Source organism: Corvus moneduloides, chromosome 5 (assembly GCF_009650955.1).
Source record: "Corvus moneduloides isolate bCorMon1 chromosome 5, bCorMon1.pri, whole genome shotgun sequence".
Classification (NCBI taxonomy): Eukaryota; Metazoa; Chordata; class Aves; order Passeriformes; family Corvidae; genus Corvus; species Corvus moneduloides.
In genome coordinates this window covers 64428806-64444141 of record NC_045480.1, presented here as the reverse complement: position 1 = coordinate 64444141, position 15336 = coordinate 64428806, and the positions used below count along the sequence as shown (strand labels likewise).

The window sequence follows — 15336 nt, the reverse complement described above, 5'->3', positions numbered from 1 at the left end:
AGGGACACCTTCCACTAGATCAGGCTGCTCAGAGCCCCATCCAGCCTGGTCTTGAACACTCCCAGGGATGGGGCATCCACAACTTCTCTGGGAAACCTGTGCCAGGGCCTCACTACCCTCACAGTAAAGAATTTCTTCCTTATATCTAATGTACACCTGCCCTCTGTCATTTCAAAGCCATTCCCCTTGCCCTGTCACTACATGCCCCTGTAAAAAGTCCTTCTCCAGCACTCTTGTAGCCCCTGAAAGCACTGAAGAGTGCTATAAGGTCTCTTCAGAAAACTACATCCACATTATATCCTGATTAATTCATCTTGTTTCTACAGTGAAATGATACCCCAAAAATCTTGTTTTCCATGAAAGTCAGAGTTAAAGTAGGTCTGAAGGAGATAAAACCTAGTTCCTCTTTCAAGTCATAGAAGTCAGCTGAAACTTGTTTTTAAGGCTACTCAATAATTCTGAAAAATGTGACCTACTAATTCATCAATATACATAAAAGTCAAAGGAAATGGTCAGAAGCGAGACTACATCCAGGCAAACCTGAATGTAGCAGAGACATCCATATATCTCCTCAGGTTTTTCTTCTGATGAGATAAAAATGCAGTAAGTAGTTTGAGCTCCCTAAATGGAGTTGTGTTCAGATGACAAATTATTTTCACTATGGCAATTATGAAGACCTGCTGTTTCACCCATCACATTATGATTTACTTGAGAGAACATGAAAACAGCTTGTGTGCTTCAGTACACAGACCACCCCTACTTGATGAAAAAAAGAGAATGGCTTTATTTCTCTGAAGATCTTCACATTTCAAAGAAGATCTTCATATTCCAAATGTGCTTGAAAGAAAGACAAAACAACAACTGGATATTTATTCTAGTAAAAAATTTCAAACAAAAAGATAATTTAATTTAATTATTTTAAATTACTATTATTATTATTATTTATTAGTTATTTAATATATTATGCATACAATTACTGGAGTGTCTGACCCCTAAACAATTTTTCTACAGATATTTCAGACTGGATCCTAAATTCCTAATTAGCTGGGTAAGCCTGATGAAGCAGCCCATAAAACTCCTTCTAGATTTAGGACAACAGTATTTCACTAATTATCTAAAGTCATCACTCTGATTTTTTCTCCTTGCCCAATTTTGGTTTGTATGGTAAATTCTTTTGTTTTTCACAAATACTTCTGCTGGTTTAGATATCAGTTCCCTCCAGGGAAAGGACTACTATCAGGAGATTGTTTTTTGTTCTGTGAGATGCTCTTGATGTGATGTCCTTGAAAGTAGACTCAAGAACATAAATTGATTGGTCTTTGCTAACATGCATATTGTTGTCTGTCATCTGTTTTGTTATTGTAACTACTCTTAAGAGCTCCCTTTTTTATGGTTTTCTTTTAGTTTAATACTTATTATTTAGTTATTTTTCTCTAGCTCAGAAATGTTATAGTATACATCATATCTTAGTAATATGATTCTACTGTTTATGAAATCAATTGTGCTTTATCTGCTGAAAAATGTGAGCCATTATCAATTAACTTTCTTAGATTGTATCTATTGCCTAATTCTTTTTATTTAGTAGTTCAGGCTAAATCTATGGGGAACTTTTCATTTCTTTTCTGTTTTTTTAAAGATCTTCTTTTTCCCACATAACAAATTAATACTGAACAGAATTGTGATTCAATAAGCAAGTAGTACCTTTTCTTTTTCTAGTAATATAAAACAGTTATTGAATATGCTTCTAACTGTATTAATATGGCTAATTAAATGGTTTTATTATCTCAACAGAGATTAACTTCATAGCTGATAGCCCAATTTCTTGGTATTCTCAGAAAAGTCTAGCCTTGATAAATAATCATCAATACAAATAAATGTACACCGAGCTGGTGTCTCTCATTGCTAGAAGAAATCTTACTTTATTGTATAATCTGAGATTATAAAGTTAAAAAGTTATTTTATTCTTTCAGAAAATGTCGTGTTCCTACTACAAAAAAACCCCACACCACGTTATTTAATTCAAAAAAATGCATAAATGTGTTGTAGTTTATAATCAGTGAAGTGCTCGTTTTAAAGCTGTTTAGAAGATTAAAGACACACATAAAATTACAGCTGTAGAGACGTCATTCAGAGGCCTTAGAAGTTAAGATTCTATTAGAACATTTTCAGATTTTAATGAAATTATTAACATGTTAGATTATATTAAAATGTGTTGCTAAATGCAGATGTGCATATGCACTCTAGTTGCCATTTATATGTTAAGAAAACATGGTTAAAATACTTTTCCCCCATCCCATTCCTCTTACAAAAGAGACCTGCTCATCTCTGCAGTATTTAAGAAAGGAGCGACAAAACACTGATCAGGAAAGATAAATTTTGAGAATTTTGGGTTCGCTGGTGTCTGAGACCTTCATTTTGTAAATGTGAACTACAGCAGGTGAGAGGTCTCAGGAAAGTGGGCTGGCAAAACACTGAGCTCATTCCAGAAGCAAGATTCAGTTGCAAGGAGAAGGTTCAGGAACTGGGAGATTCATTTGGGATATCACAAATTAGAGGAAAGAATGGAAATTATAGGAGACCAAATTTAGTCCAGGGAATGTGGATTAAAACTACTCTGGGTGATATGTGGAAAACCACTTACTTTCTGTATCCGTCCTCTAAATGGAAAAGTAAACATCTTGGTATATTTAGAGATTTTACTAATAGTATTAATCTGAATTAATTATCTTCCTTCTTCATCTAGACGCTCTGCATGTCCTACTAGCCTATTTCTGATTTCCTGAAAATGTCTCTTAATAGTAGCTGTAGCTATAATTAGGGAAAGTAAATTCTTTAGAGGTAGAAAATAATCATGGATGGTATTCATCTTATTTAGTTATTTAAATTTGGATATCCTTTTCAGGATTAGATTCCTAAAATTATAAACTGACTGGAAAAATTTGCATTACAAATTGGTGAGAGAGGTGGAGGATAATTTGTTCTAAAAATAATTTTAAAAATACTGAGGTGGGTTTTTTCAACAACAAAACACAGTCTGTTTTGCCATTCAGTAAAAAGCAGGAATTCTTTAGCAATGAGAACAGAGTTAATATACTAGAGAAAATAAACTTCACCACATGTAAACTTCTATTGCTTCCTGTAGGGGTTACACATAAATATATTTTAATTTCCATGGCATTAGCCTGGGGTCTTACTGCCCTCACTGCTTCCCAAATTTTCGTGGTTTACAGCTGGATCTTCTTTTAACCTTGCTATTGCTTTTCCATTCTGTACACACTTAAAACTTCCACTCACTTCAGGAGGAAATCTTGCATATCAAGAGAGAAAAAGCAGACTTTCAAAATCCCTCTTTCAAGGGACACCTCCTTTCTTCTAGGTGTCTCTAGAAGAGATATCTTCTAGATGTGCCTTAAGCACAAAAGTCAGCTCAAGTCCTCTTTGTTCTCTTAGGGTAGGGAGAAATTTCAAGTAACCCACGAGTTATTCTATAAAAGACTATTCTTATATTTAATCTTATTTTCTTCTTCCCAGAAGAACAAGTCTCCCAAATGTTCTTAGACTGAAAAAACATATTTTCGGCATCTTGAAGTTTGTATTTATCTAGAGATTAAAATAAAGAAATAAATCAGCAAAGGAGGTATGTAATCGTACACATTTTCTGTGTTCAAACAGTATGTGTATAAATAGAACTGTTCTCCTATTCAGCAAGCATTCCTTTTTTTGTGATACAGTCTCACTTTGCCAACCTCCTCCTTATTAAAATCCTTGTAGAATATGATTTCGGAGTCACACATCATCAAGGTTCAGAACAAAGTGTTGCACCATATAACTCAGGCATAAAGTTCAAAATAAAGATGGCATTTTGAAAACTAGTGATGTGTTAGTTTTATAAATTAACTAATGACTTAATCATTAAAACAGAAATATTCTCTAGGATCTAGAGAACTTATTCAGTTTTTGTGATGTAAATGCAGGGATGGAAATAGGAAAGGTCTAATGATAGCAGCACACTAACAACACAGTAAATTTCAGTGTTAGATAAATGTTACTCAACAATGTTACTGTGCTGCTTCTCATATCTTCTATGAAGCTTTTAGCATTGCACCCATGAGCCTGTTTTGAAGTTCCTCATATTAATGAAGTAGAGCAGAATGGAAGACAGTATAGAAATGCAATTAATAGCAAGAAATGCTCAGGCAGAGGAAATTGGAGAAGAGAAAAAAGAAAAAAGCTGAAGATTTAATCTTATTAAAATCTGGGTTTTTTCTTACATGGCCTCCTACTGATTTCTGCCTCTAAAATAGTCTGTTTTTTTCTACTGGTTTGATTGTATGATATTATTCTAATGGAGATGAATAGAGTATCAAGAGGTTAATGAAAATGATATGAACTATTAAAAGTATATTTTAGTGAGTAATCTAGCGTAACACAGAAATACAATCCATGAATTATTTTCTTCTTCAACACTGTATACATGAAAGACAATATTAAACTGTTAAAGATAGCAGTAACCAATTCTATTTACTATTATTCATATGAGAAGTTGTTTATTAGGTCAGACAAATTAAAAAGAAAAGTGATTTCTCTCAAGAACAGCTTTAATTTGGACCCATATCCCAGTCCATCCAAGACAGCCGTGTCCTAAATTGCATTAACTATGGAGCTTTATCATAACTTGTTAGTAAAAGAGAACAAAAACACCATTCTGGAAAGAAGAAAATGTATCTGTTCCCTTTCTTTCTGATGTACACATTTGTTACAGATCTAGAATTATTTTGAGACATTTTGAAATTATATTTCAAGCAGAAATAAATGTCTATTTCTAAAGCTTAACTGAATGGTATTTCAGATATGGTTTAGATATAAAATAAAAGACTTTGTATAAGTAAGCTATTTTTCTCAGTCCTGCCAAAGTCACCACCATTAGAGAAATTACTTAAAAACTGGCAGAAAAGGGGGACATTATTCATATTGATCATCATGCAGCTACACCACTAATTCTTGATATTCTTAAAAGTGATTGCATTCAATTTATAGAGACATCATGCGGTAGTTAAACCCCACCAAAGGAAGAAAATCAGCATCAGGAGTCATTTCAAAAATGAAGCCTATCCTGGAAAAAATAAATGCACATACCTGTATGAACTATATAAATAAATATCAATAGCTACCAGGAAAGCTTTTCCCCTACTCCCCTCATCAGATTCTCTTTACACAGTTGTCTTTCCAATTACTTAAAATGCTAATGAGGTGAGATAAGCAACACCATCCACGTTCCATGTACAGGGTGATAAAAGAGTCTCATCTTAGTCTCTAACAAGACTTTTTATGTTAAAATTGCTGAATCTTTGGAAGCTGATTGAATCATTATTCTCTTAAACTCCAGATGGCTACCTTTCCATTTAGGTATTTTTCTTTATCACTATTATGCCACCACACGTACTGGCAGATAATGACTATTTACCTTTCTCCCTTTTTATTTTTTTCAACTTACATTTATAGGATTTCCACTGGTTCTGCTGATAAAAATCTAAATCAATGTCACCTCAATTAATAGTTACTCTAATGTTTATTGTCTCCAATTTAATCCAATGGAGATGGAAACTAATCATGAAGACTTTTTCTTAAAGAAGTAACATCCCCTCAAAGTCATGATAATATTCTCCATACAAACAGTAGCATAGTTATCCCTCCTGACGTCTGTTTTCTCTTCCTGACATAATTTTGGATGCCCTTCGAAGTTTTATTTTGTTTTCCTTACGGTTCAAGGGGCCATAAAATACATTGCAGGTCATATAAGTTATGTATTATTTCAGACCAGGAACAAAGTCTACCACAGCCAGAATGCAAACTATAGTGTTTTAGAGGAAAACAACCTTAGCCACCTATTCCCACCTCCCACAAGGTCCTTCTACTCCCAAGATAAAAGTCACAGGTCAATGTGCCCTTTAGCATCTCTCAACTGTTAGGCAAAGGGATTATTCAACATTTTCTAAAAAAAAAATTAAACAAATTACAGAAGGAGGTATTGCAATACTATGTAATAGCACCACCTGGTGACTTCAATCTTGCTGATTGGAAAAAATAACAACTACATTTTCAACTGCATAGATACAGATGCTTCTTTTTCAACTGTTAATCTCAGCAATCTTTCTTTTAAATAAAAGAGCTAATCTTCACTTCTGTAAATTGAATCCAGACAAAAACAAGATTGGAATATTATAAAAATCAAACAACAAGAGTCTGTAATAATATATGTGCTCTTCCCCAAGAGCCTTCTACATGCATGTACCTAGGGACAAGAAGACCTTTAGGAAAGAAATGGATACTTATGCTTAATGCTATGACATTTTACCCACTTGATCTTTGAAAAGACTTCAAGTGATTTATCTGACATAAATTAAGTGCACTAAACAGAAGATCAGTAAATAAAAATACATCAGTGCAAGTATCAATCTTCCACTTATTTCCTTGTGCTGCTTCAAATGACTAAAACTCTGGGATATGTCCTTGTAATGACTTAGCTGGAAACCCGCATGTGGAATTTTAAGAAGGTTCAAATGAGAAAAAGAATTGATTTAGTGCAGAAGAGCTTGGCCTTGTTGCTGGAGAAATGGGATGTTACAGGTTAAGTTCAGCAGGATGAGTATCTTTTATTATCACATATTTGTATTGCAGCAGCACCTTCACAACCAAGCCAACAACCAGGACACATTGTGCTAGGCTGGCACAAGCCATTAGTGAGAAACAAACCTTGTCCAAATTACCTTATTAAGTAGGCATTCAGAGATTTAAAATCCAGGCACACATTCAGCTCCCATCTTATGCCGATATACTACATCAAAATATATTTCTAACATTCAGTTTCTCTCTTACAAATAAGTTTGAACCAGGCTTTACATGACAGAAATGTTGAAAATAAATTACTGTAGTTAGCAAGAGGGAACTATTCACTACATAAATTCTGTGCTATGCAGAACAGAAGAGCAGAATTTCAGAATGACCCTGAACCTTCGCCTGCAAAAATGCACAATATATGTTTGAAGGTACAAATAATATTGGAAAGTGCAAAGTGATATATGAAAGTACAAAATGATGTATGAAAATATCATCAAAACAATTGATGATATTTCAGATTATGTCTGGTTCATTAATTTTTCTTTATATTATGTAAAAAATATATAGGATAGTACATACTTTCTGATTAGGAGAATTCAGAACTTAATTTTTAACAAGATTTGAAAATTTGCAGAAGGGAAACTTTTGGTACAAGACAAGTTCTCTTTAAAATATTGGTTTAAAAAAATAGAACAGGATAAAAAAGTTTGTTATAATCATCTGTGAGCAGCTTTTATAGTATCACCTGCTAGGTTTTTACAAGATAACAGTGCTCATAGAAGTAAGACCTGAGCATATTAATGGGAATCCTGTACAAAGAAATTATATTCAGATTTTTTGGAAATAATAAACTCTTGGTAGCCATCGGTTGACTTTTAAAAATCGAGGAGTTCATAATAGTTAAAAATTCAGACCTGTGATAGCACATATTTCTGTGGTTTACAAAGGAAAATACCTTTCATAATATATTTTCTTTGATTCTGAAATTTCTGGAATCTTGAACATCCTATATAGGGGTAGGAGAAGCCCAGAATTTGTTGGCTTTGGTGTTTTGATTTTTTGTTAAACTTAAGACTTCAATTTTGTGCACAGAGTAATAGAGACCTTATAGAAATGGAAAACCTGTAGGAAAAAACCCCCGAGAATAGAATAAAAATTTTTATACCAACCTATATATTTTATATGAACCCAGAAAATATTCATGGTTGATTCTGGTATCATAGAGTGCATTCTGCTTGGACTCTATGTATCCTGGTTAAGGATGCAGGTTTCTTGTCAGCCCCGTGACACTTTGGCCAGACCGACATGGATGTCTTGGACACCCCAGAGTTCCTACCATGTCACTCACTGCTCATTTATGCCTAGGCAACAGAATCCCACTCTAAAAAATACTCAAGCTAAGAAACCTTTTCTTCCCAAGTTCTTGTCAGTCGTGTTTGTTGACACTGAACAGCCACAGAAAAATGGCTGTATCAGTGGCAGTGGCCTGTCATGCTTCCATTAGTGGGAAGAGATCCACCTGAGTGATCTATTACTGCTCCAGGGAACTCAGGGAAACTTCGAAGACAATGAGGCATTAAAAATCTGCCAGGGATGTCTAATCTTTTTATTATTTACTCTCTAAAGAAATAAAAATTTTGCCAGAAATAATGGCATCTCTTAACTTGTATGATTACAACATTCAAAAAACGGGAGACACTTTTAGGCATGATCTCATGGTACACTGTGTGGAGGGTTTAAGAAGCACAGGAAAATCTCTCAGCATGAAAAAAACAGTTGGGAGTATAAAATTAACACTATCAGCAGGAGAAGTTGATATTTAAGATACATATGAAACGTAAAGACATCTTAATCTAGAATAATTTATGTCAGAGTAGGGAAAATCAGAAACAGAATATGGCAACCCTAAAAACAGAGGTAACCTGCAAGCTTTCATATCACTAACTTTTTTCACAGACAAATATGTGAAGCAGCTGCTACTGTGCATGAGATCCACGGTGCAACCATGTAATCAGTACTGACTGAATTTTATATCCTCTAGTGTGAGAGCACAAGGAATGACCCATTGAAGGAAGTTTAGTGTTGGGATCCTCAAAGAAGTTCCTTATTCAGCACAAAGCATGATGAAACATTGCTGAGAATCCTCGACTGCTGAAGGCAGGGGCTGTTAGCTTTGTAATGGAGCTCAAGGAGATTTGGATCAGAGAGGTCTTTTTGTAGATCTTCTGTGTTGCTCTGACCGCTGATCTGGTTTGGGGGTCATTGCCATCTCTGAAGCTTCTGATTCTGTGGATAAATTAAAATATTTCAAAATAAAACATGAAGTGAATAGCAATATGAATAGCAATAGGAGTAACAGTGAGGCCAGTATGAATAGATCAAAGGAAAGGCAGCGACTGCTGCTCTTTTCTTTCATGAAATGATGAAAAACTGTCAAAAGACTGCTTAAATACAGTGGAGTACAGACACAGAGTTCTTTTAGTGAGCAGCACTTGAACAGTCAACAACCGAGGAACAAAGAAGCTCCATGAGGAAAATCTCACCTGCAATTTGTGTGGACTTTGCCCAGTTTCAGTGTACAGGTAATGCAAGTACAGTATCTTTTCTGTAGAAAATATTTTTAAATTTATTTTTAAGAAAGAAAATTGTGTTGAATTAGTTGAATGCTACTGATGAAATCAGGGAGACTTAACCCTGCTTCATTTCTTGTCTGCTCAAATCACTTCATGAGTGTCTCAGAAACAGGTGTGTGGGCTCTGGTCTGCTGCTGTACAATTGGCAGCCTCGGCTTGCGCCACCTCTCTATGCTGTGGGACTTTTTACTGCACCTCTGAGGGGCTCCAAGAAGGATCTCATCCTTTATTCTCTAAGATTGCCAGGATCAAGCAGCGATGGCAAGAATGAAAGAGTATATTAATGCATTTTTTATATTACCTGTCTCAGGAAATATTTCATTTAAAAATCTTTAGCTGCTATTTATTTCTGTCAAATCAAAATACCAGGATAAGTAAGTACCAAAGACCTTTTGTATAAATAGCTTTTTCAAACAACAAGCTGGTAATTAAGAGTCCCCTTCAAGGAAACAAAAATGCATTCCAAGTCCATAAATACTTGCTCATTGCAAAATATAATTTGCTACTAACCTAGAGTGTTTTTCATTAAGACTACTTCCTTTCCAGACTTAGGGGTTTGGGGGGTTTTTTGTGCTCAGTACAATTTTGATTCTGAACTGCAGTTGTACTTTCACTTTGTGCTTCTAAGGTACTTCTTTCATTTTTTCTCAAAGCTCATGAGAAAAACAGAAGCCTATTATATCTTGTTTACGTTATGAGTATATCTGTGCTTCCTTCTAATATAATGTTTTCACAAAATTGCATGATGGGGTTTTGTGGTGTTTTTATTTTACCAACTCAGAATGAACATCAATCAGGACCTGAAAATCTTAACATCACTGAGGTGCATCACACAACTTTTTCTATGTATCTGACAAATTCTATTTGACCTTGAGACTGTACTTTAGAAATAAGCTAGGTCTTGAAGGGTTCAAAATGTTTCAATGAATTTCTGGTTTATTCCAGATTAGTCTTTCTCACTGTGGATAAATAATTGTTGATTTCTAGTTTTAATTTAGCTAGTGTCATCTCCCAAAAAGTGGATCATCCATAGACCATGTTAAGTCTTTCATTACCCTGCCCTCAAATCCCTGACTGTCAGAAACCTCTTCAAGAAGTTTCCACCCATAAGGATGTCAATATTTTTTGTATTTGCTGATCAAGGCTAAACATAACCCTTTGCAATAATAAACAGATCTAAACACAGGCACACAGGCACTAAGGCTTTTTTCTTTTTCTCTCCAGGTCTTAAAGGTTTTTCCTATAATTCTCTTTTTAATTTTGCAGTCTCATTTCAAGACTGTGGATGTTGGACATTCATGAACCCTTTAGTAATTGTCATATCTGTAATGTACAATAAAATATCTTTATCTGTTGTTTTCCACCTGAGAAGCCCCTGTTTGTACTCCTAAAGATCGTCAGAGCTAGCTACATCTTATTTCATTATATATATAATGATTACTCACATACACATATATACATAAATACGTAATGTCCTAACTCACTTATTTTCTGTAACTGTCCCTATCACACAAAAATGGCTGCTTGTAATTTTTTAAGATACTTGGGTTTTGATCATATTGTTTAATTGCATCTATATTACCAAAGAATATAGTTCATCTGGTACATACTTATTTTTATTCATAGATGAATATACATTACCTGTAATTAATTTTATATATATTTTTTTAAATCAGTGTGGAAGATGTATATACTGGGGCTAAGAATAGACTGTTGAAGGATCTAACTGGAAACACATTCTTCGAATAAGATTTCCTGTTATAATCCCTATGGAAAATGCACTTAAGGTACGTCTATTAATATTCTATGGTGATAATTTTTTGATCAAAATCTCATGGAAGAGTACCACAAATCTCAAATGGTTTAAAGAAGTCACCATCAACATTTGTGTCAACACAAGATCATCAGAAAATTCTAACCTAAATGTGTTAAACAGAATTCACCTCTCCAAACCATGATAGATATTAATCACACTGATTTCCTTTACTTATTAAATCTCACACTATCCAACAATTCAAGTTATCTGCTCAATCTTTATCAAGTTGTTAATGTTCAAGCTTTTCTAATGTATGTTAGCACAACAGTGCTTTTGCTTTCTCCTCTGGCATTTTCCTCTGTGATTCAAGTTTTGATAACTATCTAAGTGATGTTCAATGGTTTTAATCCACTTGAGAAGAGTGTGCCTATGCACAAAGATTCAAAATGATAAGATTAAATAGTTTAAACCTCTTTCAAGTTACTAATGAAATACAATGAACACTTGAAAATGACGGTTGTAAATTTGAAATCCAACTTAAGTGTGAAGAAAAGACAAATTATCTTAATGAGTTTCAGACAAGATATGAACCAGCCTATGATATGCATATGGCATATAACCTGTATCAGATTTTTTCCTTTCTGCTTTACTTTTACTTTCCTATTATGCTAATATTTATTTACTACTTTTCTTTTTAATTTGGGAAATACTGAATTTCACATTATGAAAGTTCAATGCACATATATATTAAAATTCTAGAAGATTTTTGCCCAGTATAAGGAATAAAATATTTGCTTTAAATTTTGTCTATATGTTTAATTTTATATATGCTGTGTTTATATTGTTGCATATTTTCTAATAATATCCCATTCCACATTTTATTTTTATTCATACATCAACAAGAAATATATAAATTTTCATGCAATAAAAATAAACACAAATCCTAGTCCATAATTTGAAACAAATCCAAACTGAAGTCTAAAAACTTTCAAGAAAACAAGCAAATCAAGACACTTATTTTTTTATCAGCCAATTTCCATTTTGCACATATTTATACTCCCTTATCCAAGCTGAGATTGGAAGCAAAAGTAATGAAATATCATAGTGAATATCCAACTAACCCAACCCAATTCTAACAGCAAACTAGTAACCAACCAAAGGAAGAAGGGGGAAAAGATTAAAAAAATAAAAACTACAGCCAAAGAATGAAAAACAGAATGAAAAATCTCCATCTATCATCTTAAGTATTTTGTGAATATTTCCAGTGACAGTGTTCATCTTTTCTTCATATCCACAATTACTAAAATAGAAAATATGTAAAACATGAGATGCGGAAGCAGATGCTCTTGCATCTTACAGTAGCATGTACTGCTTGTCTAAACTCAGCTGAACTGGAAGTTACCCCAAATCATAATATGGTTAAATATTTTTCCACTGTGATCTTGCCTTTTCACACTATCTGAATCAGCTTAAATTAGCTCATGACAGGAGAGAAAAATTACATTCTCATGACCATTCAGGCCAAGACCATGCCCATTTGGGACTCTCCGCTCACCACAAATTTTAATCACATGGAATCTTGTTAACACTATCCCAGTTAATTATCTACTCTTCCTGAAAGCAGGAAGAGTAGATGGTAAAATTGCTCTGGAGTGTAGCATGGTCAAAGCAACCTAAGGAGCACAACTTAGACAGGACAACTCTTAAATGGCAGAGTGGTCAGGAAAAAAGGTTAATGTATTGGGTTCGTGTGGCCAGGCTTTGGTAGCAGTGGGGCTACAGGGGTGACTTCATTGAGAAGCTGCTGGAAGCTTCCTCCATATCTGACAGAGCCAATCCCTGGCATCTCCAAGATGGACCCACTACTGGTCAAGGCTGGGCCATTCAGAAATTGTGGTAATGCCTCTGTGATAACATATTTAAGAAGGGGAAGAAAAAAGTTATCGCGCAGCTGTAATTGAGACAAGAGAAGACCGGGGTGAGAACATGTGAGATAAATAACTCTCAGACACCAAGGTCTGCAGAGAAGGAGGGGGAGGAAGTGCTCCAGGTGCTGGAGCAGAGATTCCCCCGCAGCCTGTGGTGCAGCCCGTGGTGAAGCAGCTGTGCCCTCGCAGTCCATGGAGATCCACAGAGCTCCTCAGTCTGTGGAGGAGACCCCCACAGGAGCAGGTGGATGCCTGAGAGGAGGCTGTGGACCCATGGGAAACCCACACTGGAAAAAGTTTCTGGCAGTGACCTGCAGACCCCTGGAGAGAGGAGCCCACATTAGAGAAGGTTTCCTAGAAGGACTTGTGACCCACGCTGGAGCAGGCTGTGCCTGAAGGACTGCACTCCATGGAAAGGGAGCCAAGTTGGAGCAGTTTGTGAAAAACTGTAGCCCATGGGATAGACTCATGCTGGAGAAGCTCATGGAGAACACTCTCCTCTGGGAGGGACCCCATGATGGAGAGAGGAGGTAGAGCTGGGAAGTAGGAAGGGGTTGGGATAAAGTTTTTTTTAAGATTTATTTTACTTCTCATTATCCTGTTTGGATTTTGATTGGTAATAAATTCTATTAATTTCCCCAAGCTGAGCCTCTTTTGCCCATGACAGTAGCCAGTTTATGATATGTCGGTCCTTGCCTGAGCCCTGTCTTATATTTTCTCTCCTCTATCTAGTTTCAGAGGGAGTGAGAGAGTGGCTTTGGTGGGTGCCTGGAACCCACCACAGCTAGAAAAAATGGGTAGAGAGAGAATGTAAGTGGCTTTCAGGTCACTGTATGTTTTTTCAGAATAGCTGTGAGCTGCATGTCCTCCCAGTTTCACTGATAATACTCCATTTTTCATGGAATTGATGAAGGCATGATCTGAAGGTGAGGCAAGAGAAGAGGTTGTCTTTCAGATTATTTTCTTTGAGATAGCCAAGACCTTTTCTAAATGGAGAAGTTAGTGGAACATAGGGTAAGGATCTGATATTGAACTGCATTAAGTATCCCTCACTACTTTCCTACCTAAATGCTCTTAACTTGCACTTGGGTAGAATCAGAGTATTATGTGGTGCCTGCCCAGTCTGTCTTGGAGACATGGCTGAAGCCCTTCTGAGGAGGAAGGGAGAAGGACCACATTTGACCTTTGGGCAGACAGGACACGGCTGTGTCACAAACCCCTGTGCTGCAGCCCTCCCTCCTGGCACAGCCCCATCTGGTAGCATGTTGCCAAAATATTTTATGTAAGAATATTAAAATTATTTATTTGTTTGCAATTTTTATAATTATTAAATTGATTATTAAATATTTTAAATTCTTTAATTATTATTATTTTTTTTAATATCTAAGTAATGTTAGTCACACACAAAATCCAGAAATACTATTGATGTGAAAGAACTGCACACCAAAAAAAGTTAGTAAAGAATAGTTATTTCAGGCATATTTACTCGAACAAAATCTACATAGTTGTGACAAGTAACTAGAAAATAAAATCTATACATTTCCAAGCTCTCAGAATATGAATAAACTAATCTCTTAACCATAATGCACAAACCTATGCACTAAAAGTTAAATAACTCAGAAAATAATCAACCAATATATAAATATACAGCACAGAAAGAAATACACACTATCACAAGCTGAATGCACTCATCAAGAAATGTCTATGAGTTTGGATGCCACAGAAAAGAAAGACTAGGGCAGTTATTGGGTGTTCAAGGCACTACCTGTCAGATAAAATCAAAATAAACTTGCTTTGGGGACATTTCTAATTAATGAAGTGAGCATTTGTAGTTTATTTAAATTAAAAAAAAAAAAAAATCTAGTTTCTTCCCCAAACCCATCTGCCATATAATTAGATTCTGTGGTCATCACACACAGATTCTGTAAAATCAAAGTACAGATGGTAGTTTATTACAAAATAACATAGGAGTCTTAGAATAGATGATACATTTGGTCATTTTTGCACATAAACTCCCTGATTAAGTATGAAAAATGTGAACATTTGTTTGTCTTAGAAAAACTGCTATTACTTGTCAAGCATGACCAATTAGGTATTACTAAACTATTATCCATATAATTAAGAAAAACAGCCATCTGTAAAGTCAGAAGTTTCCATCTCTGGTTTTTGTGTATTTGGTTTGTGGCTATTTCCCCACTACCACCACCCCCTGGCTTATAAATGTAATTTTTCTGGTCTGTTTTACTTATAAAATAGTAACAGAAAAAAACACAGAGATTGCTGATTGCAACAGGTCTTTGAAAATTTCCTTAATTCTTCTTTTCTTGTATCTTTTTTTGTTTGTTTGTTTTCTCTCCTTTTAGTGACAGATATAAGCTGGAAATGAGGACAGAAAATGAGG

The 15336-nt window shown here is 35.0% G+C and overlaps 1 long non-coding RNA gene across 2 annotated transcripts in view; it reads right to left on the bottom strand.

Moving 5' to 3' along the window:
- Positions 1–178: 178 nt before the first annotated feature.
- LOC116444636 overlaps positions 179–15336 on the bottom strand; it is a 32487-nt gene continuing 17329 nt past the window's right edge. For both annotated transcript variants that reach the window (XR_004240419.1, XR_004240420.1), the window contains one exon: positions 179–8904. This is a non-coding gene — a long non-coding RNA (uncharacterized LOC116444636). The remainder of the gene's footprint in view (positions 8905–15336) is intronic.